We start from the raw sequence: 12,970 nt of genomic DNA, 5'->3' as shown, positions 1-12,970 counted from the left end.
CAGTGGCAGCCAAGGGCTCACGCCGCCGAGCAGCCAACCGGCGGTGAGACCCCGGCGCGGGGCCCAATGGGGGACGGCCGCGGCGGGCGAGGCGGGACTTCCGGCAGGGTCACGAAGGGGGCGGGCGCGCTGGGGGCCCTGGGGGGAGCTGAGGGAGCGAGTCTGAGCGTCTGGGCTCTCGCAGAGAGTTAGCATCTGGAGTGTGAGAGCGGCAGGGCGTTCGGGTCCTCTGCGCGCCTGACCCGCTCCTCCCGCTGCGAGTGAACAGGCCGGATCAGGGCTGAGCCAGGAACGAAATCCAGCTCGCGCTCCGGGCTTCCACCCGCCTTCCTCGCCGCGGCTCGTTGCCACGCCTCTTCTCTTCTCCATCTCTGATTTTGTTTCTTTAGGGAGATGAGAATTTCTGCCTCACGAGATTGTTACGAGGATGAAATCTACGTGATGGCGCGTTGTAAACGGTACAACGCTAGGGAAAGGACAAGGTGGCACTTGAAGCTCGGAGTGCTGTTGGGCAGGTCTGAAGGTCCCGCCCCCTCCCCCTCCGCCCTCACGTCTCAGAAGTGAGAAAGGGCCTTATCCACGTTATATGCAGCAGTCCTCCAGGTGAGGCTCCTGTGTGCGTTCAGTGGAATCCAATTTCAAAAGGAGAGATCTCGGTGGGGGATACCTCGGAAGCTGGGTCAGGATTTTAGAGCTGGAAAGACCTAGAATATGCTTTTAAGATGTGGCCATATCCCTTCATTTTTGTCCAAACAATTAAATTCAACAACTATTTGTTATTTACTTTCTCTCTGCGTTGGACAGAAGGGTGAGGGAGGGGAGCATGGACCATCATTCATTTAAATTATTCTCTATTTTGAGCAGGGCGTGGTGCTATGACGTGTGGGGATGATCCTTGCACGGATATTGATATATAGCAGTTGATAGGCAGGTGTGGAGGATGCAAAGACCCTGCCCCCAAGGGTCTTAAGGCCTGGTAGAGAAGATGAAAACCTGCATAAAGCAAAAAGAAAGTTATAAATGCTGGGGAGGAAGTATAAAGTATTCCAGGGACAGAGAGAACCATGTGAGCAAGGGCATCCAGGTGGAACAAAGGGCAAATCCTAAAACTATTCAATAGTTCAGTGTGAAGAGAGGGCTGGGTATGTGAATGTTCTTTAGAGGAGATAGAGCAGAAAAAGCAGAGTCAGGAATGCTACGCTAGGATTTTGACTTTATTTTTAATCAATTATTTTTTGTAACATTTTTATGGTTCTAAGGAGAGTAAAATACTGTATTTTAGGGACGTTATTCTGGAAGTGTGAGGGTAGAGTTGGCTGGGAAAATATTAGCTAGGATACTAATTAGATGAGTGTAATGAGGGGTTGAACTGTGCTCAGCGGTGAAAAAGACAAGAAAGATAAGGAGAGGGTGATTGTAGAGCTCCAGGCTGGTCCCTGGCCACAGGTGTGTGGAGACCTGACTTTGTACCGGAATGACTGGAGGGATTATGCTCTGTTAATATGATTAAGTTGGAGATAATAGATTCAGCTTCATTCAGATTGTGTTTGAAGTGCTGTTGTGAATGTTAAGTGATAAAGACGTGGTCTCCGCTCCAAAGGAAATTCTAATCTGCAAGAGAGGATGAGAAAAGCATACAAATAAGTCTTAAATCAAAAGCTAGAGGCAGCACTGCAAGAGGCACAAGTAGAACATTCTAAACTTTTTCCTTCTTGCACATTTTATGTTTTTAGTTTTGTCCCTGAAGGTCTTTTCCTATTCTTGAACCTTGGACTCTTAATGAATGGCTGTATCTGGTGAGGCTGATAGAATGATCCATTTTATATCAAAGTGAGTGCCAGTTAGTGTCTATCTTTTCCCTTCCCTCCCATATATTTTATCTCTTACTTCCTAGTCATTACTGCCTTATTTTTCTCATCCCTGTCCAGTCCCTAGATTTCATTCTTTGCTAACATCTCTGTCTAGAAACTTCTCCACTTCTTCTGATGTTTCCTACTCATTCTTCAAGGCTCTACTTTGAGCTTCTATTAGTTTATTCTTCTGTGTGTGGTAGCCCTATTGAGAATAGTGCTGCTGTGAACATTGGTGTACAAGTATTTGAATACCTGTTTGTTTTCAATTCTTTTGGTGTATACAGAGGAATAGAATTGCAACTTCGCTTTTTTTTCTTTTTGGCCGCACCTCTCAGGCTTACAGGATCTCAGTTTCCAGTGAAAGCGCCAAATCCTAACCACTAGCCCACCAGGGAACTCCCAACTTTGCGGTTTTTTTTGGCCGCTCTGCGTGGCGTGTGGGATCATAGTTCCCCGAACAGGGATAGAACACGCTCCTGCACTGGAAGCGCGGAGTCTTAACCACCGAACCGCCAGGGAAGTCCCCCAACTTTGCTTATTTTTAAAAGACAATTAAAACCATGAAACACTCTTAGCATTCTTTCTTCAAGTATTGGTAAGATTTGTTTTCTGTCTCCATCTGGGTCTCTGCTCAGATGTTATCTCCGAGACAGCTTCCCAGACCGCCTTGTGGATTTATGTGTGTATTCTTACCAACTGTTTCTCCCTAGAATACAGATCCTTGAGAGAAAGAACTTAATCCTTTGTTCACCACTGTATCCTAAGCACATTGCACAGTGCCTGGTCCTATTCAGAAATAAGTACTGAATAAGTGTTGTTGAATGAGTGAGCACTTTCACCTGGGAGGCTGGTTCCAGTTTAGGGAAACAAGCACTCCTATTGGGGGGACAGAAATTGGTAGTACTTTTTTAAAGGGTGGTTTGGCAGTATCAGATTTAAGATGTGCATTCCCTTTGACCCATTTCAGTTCTAAGAGTGTATCTAACCATCATCATGAATGTGTGAGAAAATCATTGGTGCCTTATACTTAATGTTAAAAAAACCCTACACATCTTTTATTAGGAGACTAATTGAATGAAATAGAATATATCTGGGACTTCCCTGGCAGTCCAGTGGTTAAGACTCCACACTTCCAATGCAGGGGGCGCAGGTTCAGTCCCTGGTTGGGGAACTAAGATCCCACATGCTGTGTGGCACGGCCAAAAAAAAAAAAAAAAAAAATCTGTGTTAGTCTGCTTGGGCTGTCAGAGCAAAGTACCAAAGACTGGGTGACTTAAACAACAGAAATTTGTTTTCTCATAGTTCTGGAGGCTATAGGTCCAAGATCAATGTGCCATCAGAGTTGGTTTCTGGTGAGACCTCTACTCACAACCTGTAGACAGTGTCCTCACATGGCTTTTCTTCTGTGGTTGCTTGGAGAGAGAGAGGTCTCCGGTGTTGCTTCCTCATATAAGGACACCTATCATATTAGGGCCCCAATCAGAGGACCTCATTTAACCTCAGTTACCTCCCTAAAGGCCCCATCTCCAAACACAGTCACATTGAAGGTTAGGTATTCAACATATAAGTTTCAACATATGGATATAATTCAGTCCATAATAACATTAATTAAATGAAGGAGGAAGCAGCAGTTTAAAAGGATGAGTTAGATCTAGTGTACAGACATGGAAAATATACAGGAAATGTCGAGTAAAAAAAGCAACTGCTATAACCAGTACATTTATGATTCCAAGTACTTTTTTTTTTTTTTTTGGCTGCGTTGGGTCTTTGTTGCTGTGCTTGGGCTTTCTCTAGTTGTGGTGAGTGAGGGCTGCTCTTCAGTGCAGTGCTCGGGCTTCTCATCGCAGTGGCTTCTCTTGTAGCGGAGCATGGGCTCTAAGTGCGCAGGCTCTAGAGCGTAGGCTCAGTAGTTGTGGCGCATGGACTTAGTTGCTCCGCGGCATGTGGGGTCTTCCCAGACCAGGGCTCGAACCCGTGTCTCCTGCATTGGCAGGTGGATTCTTTTTTTTTTTTTTTTTGTGGTACGTGGGTCTCTCGCTGTTGTGGCCTCTCCCGTTGCGGAGCACAGGCTCTGGACACGCAGGCTCAGTGGCCATGGCTCATGGGCCCAGCAGCTCCGCGGCATGTGGGATCTTCCCAGACCGGGGCACGAACCCGTGTCCCCTGCATCGGCAGGCGGACTCTCAACCACTGCGCCACCAGGGAAGCCCGGCAGGTGGACTCTTAACACTGCGCCACCAGGGAAGTCCTCAAGTGCATTTTTAATTTTTATCTTTTTATCAATTTTTATTGGAGTATAGTTGATTTACAATGCTGTGTCAGTTTCTGCTGTGCAGCACAGTGAATCAGCTATACACATACACATGTCTACTCTTTTTTAGATTCTTTTCCCATTATAGGTCATTACAGAGTGTTGAGTTCCCTGTGCTATACAGTAGGTTCTTATTAGTTATCTATTTTATATTATATAGTAGTTTGTATATGTCAATATACCAATTCATCCCTCCCCGCCACTTTCCCCCTTGGCAACCGTAAGTCTGCTCTCTACATCTGTGACTCTGTTTCCGTTTTGCAAATAAGTTGATTTGTACCATTTCTTTAGATTCCACCAAGTGACATTTTTAAAAAAAAAAAACATGTTTATACGTATGCTTATGTAAGCACAGGACATTTCTGAAGGGATATATCAGAATTCTTAACTGTACAGCTAGGTCAGAGTCTCTCAGTTTTCAGTTAATACTCTTCTATGTGGTTTACTTTTGGGGAGCCAAAAGTATGCATTCCTTTCATGATAATAAAAAGTAGAAATGAAGTATTTGGAATATGTAGGGCTTCTGAGAAAGAAATATGGTTATAATGGTAGCTTTTAACACACCTATGCTGGCAGCTGTGCATACCTTTTCAAATATATTCAACTCAGATGTACATTTCTTTTTAAAATTTATTTTCTATTATGAATAATTTCAAACATACACAAGTAAAGAGATAGTGTGTGTTAGGTGAGGCAATCTGCCATGGACCCTGAGCACCCCTGCAAGTTCTTGTTGGGTAAATCAAGAGTGCAAGGCCCTGACTGCTCTTTACCTGGGCTATTTCTCAGGATTGTGTTTTCAGCAAGCAACCCTGAGGGAAGAAGTATTATCTCCCCCATGACAAAGGACAGACTTAGCTTCCACTTACTAAAAAAACTGAATCTACCAAGCTCAGTGTTCCTCTGTGGTAATGAAATCCATTATGTGAGCATACAAAGGTGGTCAGCCCTTTGTGTCGCACCCAGGAAGTTTGGGGCAGGAGAATTGTTGCAAACCAATATGAATGTCTGGCAACTGCTTTTGCTGTGATTAACATCCTTTGTGTCTGACTGGGGGCTTGTGTCTTCTGCCATCATCAATGGAATAGTAATAGGGTAGCTACCAGTTTAGCTTGCATAGGTTAAAATTCCAGACCTGCACCTGCATAGTTCCTGTCAATACAATGAACACCCATAGTCCCCATCTTTCCCACCTAGTTTTAACAATTATCAACTCAAAGCCAAAACTGCCTCATCTATAAATCCCCATCAGCCAATGTCCACCACCCCAGATTCTTTTAATCAGATTATACCATTTCATCTGTAAAAATTCCGGGGTGCATTTCTATAAGATTCCTTTTATTCAGCACAGTCACAAAACAAATAACATACTTTAAAAAAGCTGGTAAATCCTTAATATAATTTTTATAATTCTTAACTATAGATAAATTCTTTTGGGTAAATTTGAATCTTATCCCTGTCCTTTGCACCAATATTTTAAGTTTGGTATCATTGCAACATAAAAACACGAATATAGTTTATCTGTTGACTTCCCATGGGTTAATTTTTTGGACCTCAAAGTGCAAAGATAGGGGAATTTGGGTAATGAAGTATCATGTGTTTAGGTATGCAGTAAACACAGTTATAAAATCAATTACTTCTGACAGAAGCTCTAGTTAATGTCATTGGCCAAATTGTACAAGTCAGTTATCCCCAACCTTATAAAATATTTATTGGTAAAACTGGAAAGAGAATGTGTAGCTCCCAGGCTGCTTTTTAGCCATCACCGTTAACCATGGTAGTACCACAGGACCAACATATAGGCTTTTTTAGAAAAGTGAATGAAACCGATTTCTGGTCAAGATAGTACACACTTTGATACCACTCCCTTTGCTCAAAACACATGGTAGAATTAACAAGAAAAGATTGAAATTACATATCCATATTCAAAAATAAGATAAACTCTTTTGTTGACCAGGAACAAGGAGCTGTAATCTTGCTGAGCTATGGATCCAGAAACAGAGGCAGTCTGGAGTTTTTAACTTAAAAGGTAACAGATTGAAGGGGTGGGTAAAACCGTGGAATGTGGCTAACTGGGGCCTGGATTGCTGCTTGCAATTAGGAATTTAGGTAGGGCTCCCTAAACTCAATAGAGATTGACAAAACTACATCCCATCTGTGCATGAAGACATAGTTTATATGAAGTTGAATACTTAGGAAGCAGACACAACATTGAATCCAGACCTAAGTCCAGCTACCCTTTCACTTAGTGCCTGGAACTCCTGTCTCCCAAATTTCATGGTGCGAACAGAGTCTCAAATTACTAATGTAAGACTTGTTTCTGGTTGGCGTTCCTGGAGAATTGGGTAGAGGGTACCACAAAACCACGAGGGAAGGAAAGATAACATGTATGGGGAAACTTTTTCCATTCATGAAAAGCTTAGAAGTTAAGCTTCCAAAACATACAAGAAAACCTAGCCAAAAGAAAGATAACCAACAAAATCAGCATCAAGAGATGAATTCACTGTAATTGAAATGAAAATAATGGAGCGAACTGATAATAACTTTAAAATAAATATGTTTAGAGACTTCCCTGGCAGTCCAGTGGCTATGACTCTGCACTTCCAATGCAGGGGGTGCGGGTTCGATCACTGATCGGGGAACTAAGAACCCACATGCCTCGTGGTGTGGCCAAAAAATAAGTTTAAAAAAACCCTAAAACAAATATGTTTAGAACACTCAAAGACATAAAGGAAGGATACCTTTTCTAGAAGAATAAGAAATTGTGAAATAAAAATGGTCAGAAATGAAATGGTAATGGTAGATATTTAAAGAACCAGTTAGAAATCCTAGAAAATAAAAATGCAGTTATTGAATAAGCACATCATGAGCAAATGAACCAACGCTTAGGGCAATAATGCCCACCCCTGATTCAGAAGGAGGACTAAGGTCTTATTTAGGAGGAAGATAAGAAGGTGAATAACTTAGGATTTTGTTAGAAATTTTTATTTAGAGTATAAAAGGAATGTAAATATAACTACTAAAGAAATAGAAATATAGTTCTCCAAGCCACTCAAAGGGAAATAAAACTAATAATTGAACAGAAGGCAGGATATTAAGAGAAGCAAAGAAAAAGCATGGTAAACAGAAAAAATACATATATATGAGATGATAACACTACATCAAAACATAGCAATGATCACAATGAATGTAAAAGATTTAAACTTCGCTCCTTTTTGCCTTCACACCGGGGAAATCAGTGACCAGCTAGTCAGAGGTTTTTTGGTGCCAGACCTCTGTCCTTTGGGTCTTTTGAGTGGGACATGTAATTCTTCTATTCAGCACTAGAGGTCAGCAGCGTTCACTACTGTATTTCTTTCCCCCAGGACTCTATAGTACTTCGGTCAGATTCTCACGAAGCAGGAATGCGTTTCTTTTAGACCTGACTTATCATTCATCTAAGACTCATTCCCAAATTTAAAAAAAAAAAAAAAAAAAAAAAAGTATGGTCCTTAGAATTTCAGCTGCTCAAAATAGTTGCCAAGGATGTATCTAACTGCCTGGTAGATCTAGGGAGCCAGATTTTTTTTTACAGATCGTACTTCATTGATGAGCATTGGTTAGATGTTCTGTAAGTATGGCTGCTATAGCTACAGAATGAGGCTTCGAGCAGGATATACGTAGCTAGAGAGCCTTCATTGGATCTTAGGACAAATAGATTTATACAAGATATTGTCTTTACTGTTGTTGAAGACTGTTATGAATCTTTCTGGCTAACAGTTAACCTTGCAAAATCATATGGTTTGTTCACTCTCTTGGTGGTGTACTACCAGATAGGATTCTTTTTCTGACTTTTGCCTTTATATTTGCTCAAAAGTTTATGGGCGGGCTTCCCTGGTGGCGCAGTGGTTGAGAGTCCGCCTGCCGATGCAGGGGACGCGGGTTCGTGCCCCGGTCCGGGAGAATCCCACATGCCGCGGAGCGGCTGGGACCGTGAGCCATGGCCGCTGAGCCTGCGCGTCCGGAGCCTGTGCTCTGCGGCGGGAGAGGCCACAGCAGTGAGAGGCCCGCGTACCGCAAAAAAAAAAAAAAGTTTATGCGGCTTTGTCTTAACCCTTCCTAGGAGAAGCAGAGAACCAGGAGGGAGTCATATGTGGGAACACCCTTCTGCTGTGACCAGTTGTCCAATTTTGCCATTTTCATCTTACCTAAGTTAATTAGTGGTAGTGGCTGTTAGTCAAGAGTCACTGACTGCAAATAATACTTGGTTACTTAGGCTGAGTTTGAAACCAGTAATTATGTTTAACTTGTGTTTAAGTAGGCAATGGCTCATTTTAACTTCATTTAGCTGATGTGACGTGGGAACAGAATAATTTCCTTATGCTACTAAGACCTTAGTATATTACTATGGCCCATTGTAGATGTCTAATAACTTTATGGAATGAGCATGAATTGGCTAATGGAGTCTTTTCTTTCCAGAGTGACTGCCAAGGGAAAGAACTTTTAAAGTTGAGCTGTGAAATTCATCCTTGTTAAATGGCTTTTGCAGAACTGAACTATGCCATTGTTAAAGCTTTAAAAGACATAGTGAATGTTCAGAATTTCTACCTTGGGTGTGAAGGTACATATTCGTATGCAGAAAAACAAAAGAAAATTGAATTTTAAAAGTAAAATTTAATGCTGAAACCCCTGAGCAGTTGAAAGTATTATTAGAACTGGTAAAATGAATCTCTGGTGCAGTAAGTCAGAGAATCTCTGGGAAGCAGTAATGATTGGAGAAGGTGTGGAGAGGAGCTTCTGGCTGTCTCCAGTTCATAAGCTGGGTGGTGGTTACACAGGGGGTCCTCTTTGGCATAATCTGGCAAGCTCTACACTTATAATTTATATGCATTTCTGTAAGTACATCACCCTCCAGTAAATTTTTTTAAAACTGATATTTACTGAATTCTACTTTAATCCAGACTGCGTCCTAAAGTTCCTCAGGTGAAGGAAACTTCTCCAGGTCCCTGGTCTTTAGACTGTCTTGTCAAAACTCTGGTTCCTTCAGGTTCCAGGAGGCCTACTGAGCAATGAGTCTTCCCCAGTTTCTTCCAGCTATTTGGTTGGCCAAAAAGTTCATTTGATGTTTTCCATAAGATGGCTCTAGTGGCGCTTAGTTGTCTTTAACTTCATTTGAAACAGTTTTGTTAGACTGTATTGTGACAACTATCATATCAGCATGCATTTAGAAGAAAACTTATCAAAATTGGTGAATTTTTGTGTAGCCATTTTAATATTGAAGATGGAAGAAAAAAGCAACATTTTTGGCATATTATGCTTTATTATTTCAAGAAAGGTAAAAGTGCAACTGGAACACAAAAAGATTTATACAGTGTATGGAGAAGGTGCTATGACTGATCAAACGTGTCAAAACTAGTTTGTGAAGTTTTGTGCTGGAGATTTCTCACTGCATGATGCTCCACGGTCAGGTAGACCAGTTGAAGTTGATAACAATCAAATCGGGACATTAATTGAGAACAATCAACGTTATACACACAGGAGCTAGCCGACATATTCAAAATATCCAAATCAAGCATTGAAAATCATTTGCACCAGCCTGGTTATGTGAATTGCTTTGATGTTTGGGTTCCGCATAAGTTAAGCAAAGAAAACCTTCTTGACCATATTTCCGCATGTGATACTCTACTTAAGTGTAACAAAAACATTCCATTTTTAAAACAAATTGTGAAGGGCGATGAAAAGTGGATACTGTACAGTAATGTGGAATGGAAGAGATTGTGGGGCAAGTGAAATGAACCACCCCCAACCACACCAAAAGCCGGTCTTCGTCCAAAGAAGATGATGTTGTGTATATGGTGGGATTGGAAGGCAGTCCTCTATTATGAGCTCCTTCTGGAAAACCAAATGATTAATTCCAACAAGTACTGCTCCAATTAGACCAACTGAAAGCAGCACTTGACGAAAAGTATCTAGAATTAGTCAACAGAAAACGCATAATCTTCCATCAGGATAATGGAAGACTGCATGTTTCTATGATGATCAGGCAAAAACTGTTACAGCTTGGCTGGGAAGTTCTGATTCATCCGCCATATTCACCAGACCTTGTACCTTTGGATTTCCATTTACTTCGGTCTTTATAAAATTCTCTTAATGGAAAAAATTTCAATTCCCTGGAAGACTGTAAAAGACACCTGGAACGGTTCTTTGCTCAAAAAGATAAAAAGTTTGGGGAAGATGGAATTATGAAGTTGCCTGGAAAATGGCAGAAGGTAGTGGAACAAAAAGGTGAATACGTTATTCAATAAAGTTCTTGGTGAAAATGAAAAAATGTGTCTTTTATTTTTACTTAGAAACCTAAGTCACGTTTTGGCCAACCCAATAAGACTCACCAGGGATCCAGAAGTAATGTCACCACTATCCTTCTGAATGTATTGTAGTGTATGTTTCAATGCCACTGTCCTCTCTACTTTTATTAGAGAATGACTGGAAATGACCTTGGAGCCATAACTCTGGTCAGCACATATTAACAAATTATTAAACCTGGTTTGATCTTTATCTCTACTGTTATATAAAAAAAATTGTCATAAGGCTTCGACTGTAGTGTGAACTATATCTAAGTATGTTTTTTAAATTGTTGAAATAATTTCGCTAACAGAAAAGTATAAAGAAGAGTGCAGGGCTTCCCTGGCGGTGCAGTGGTTAAGAATCCGCCTGCCAATGCAGGGGACACGGGTTTGAGCCCTGGTCTGGGAAGATCCCACATGCTGCGGAACAACTAAGCCCGATTGCCACAACTACTGAGCCTGCACTCTAGAGCCCATGAGCCACAACTACTGAGCCTGCGTGTGTAAAGCCCGTGCTCCACAACAAGAGAAGCCACCGCAATGAGAAGTCCATGAACCGCAATGAAGAGTAGCCCCTGCTTGCCACAACTAGAGAAAGCCTGTGTCCAGCCACGAAGACCCAACGCAGCCAAAAATAAATAATAAATAAATTTTTAAAAAAAAGAGTGCAAAGAATTCCTGTATATCATTTACCAATTTCCCCTCTTGTTGATACTTTATCACATTTACTTTATATTTTCTTTCTCTTCTAAAAGTTGGCAGACGTGATGCCCAATTACCCCTAAATACTTTAGTATGTATTTCCTAAAAATAAGGAAGATCTCCTCCACATAACCATCAAAATGAAGAATTTTGATTTCACATTGATGTAATACTATCATTTAATCCACAAACGTTGTTCAAATTCTGCCAGTTGTCTCAATAATGTACAGGATCATGTGTTACATATGTTTGCCATGTCTCTTTAGTCTCCTTCAATCTGGAACAGTTCCTAAGTCTTTCCTTATCTGTCACAACCTGAATAGGTTTTAAAAGCACAGGCCAGTGACTTTGTAGACTGCTTCTCAGCTTGGATTTGTCTGATGTTTCCAGGTGATCAGATTTAAGTCAAGCATTTTGGCAGGAATGTCACAGAAGTGAACTATCCTCATCGTGTGGCATGCCATGCTGATTTATCCCATAACTGGCCTTGTTGCCCTTTTTAAAAAAATATTTATTTATTTATTTTTGGCTGCATTGGGTCTTTGTTGCTGCGCACGGGTCTTCATTGCAGTGCATGGGCTTCTCATTGCGGTGGCTTCTCTTCTTGTGGAGCATGGGCTCTAGGCACGTGGGCTTCAGTAGTTGTGGCTCTCAGGCTCTAGAGCACAGGCTCAGTAGTTGTGGTGCACGGGCTCCGTAGTTGTGGTGCACAGGCTTAGTTGCTCCACAGCATGTAGGATCTTTCCGGACCAGGGCTCAAACCTGTGTCCCCTGCATTAGCAGTCGGATTCTTAACCACTGTACCACCAGGGAAGCCCCAAGGCGTTGTTGCCTTTGATCACTTGGTTAAGGTGGTGTCTGCATGTCTCCTTCACTATGAAATTATTACTATTCCTTTTGTAATTAGTAGGTATCTAATGGGAAGATGCTTTGAAACCAGGTGGATATCTCAGTTCTCTACAAAACTCCTCTGCTATTTTTAGCATCTATTGATGATTCTTGTCTGAATCAATTGTTACTACGGTGGTTGTCAAATGGTGATTTTTCTGATCCCATCACTCTCTCTACATTTATAGTTGACATAGAGAAGCACTTTCTCTTCTCTCCACTTTCCCATTAATTCATTTATTTATATCATTATGCATCCATGGATTCCTATTTTGTTCAATGGGTTATGATCCATTACCATGATTATTTATTTGATGCTGTTTGTCCCAGATATGCCCAGTGGTACCCCCTCCAGACTGGGTTCTCTGTCCTTTTGACATGTTCCCATCATTCTTTGAGTATTTCCTTACTTTGTAACATAACAAGATGTACCATTCTCATCTTGTACTTTCCATGCCCCAGCCCTGGAACCAGCCATTTCTCCAAGGAGCTCTGCTTCCTTTTAGTGTTTAGAAACCAAGATCTGGACACTATGTGTATTCACTGCTAATGAGCTATCACTATATACCCAAACACACATATAAATGCACACACAACTATATATTTCTATTTTTTTTAATCTATTGAAAGCCATGTGTTCACATCAATACCTTCAATTCCTGTCAAACACCACAAGGTTCCCCTTTTTATATTTGTAACTTCCTTCTCTAACAATGAGAAACCTGGCTTATATTACCCTCAAAATATTTACTTACTTGCTCGATTCCCCTGTAAGTAACCAATCTTGGGGCATGCTGACTACTTCCTTGAACTTGACTGTGCTATCTACCTCCTCACTTGGCCGTGATGCTGCTGGCTGACTGTAATAAATATTGGGAAAAGAGTCATCTAAG

Source organism: Tursiops truncatus, chromosome 10, assembly GCF_011762595.2.
Source record: "Tursiops truncatus isolate mTurTru1 chromosome 10, mTurTru1.mat.Y, whole genome shotgun sequence".
Lineage (NCBI taxonomy): Eukaryota > Metazoa > Chordata > Mammalia > Artiodactyla > Delphinidae > Tursiops > Tursiops truncatus.
The sequence above is the reverse complement of the archived record's forward strand: the minus strand, read 5'-3'. Positions refer to the sequence as shown.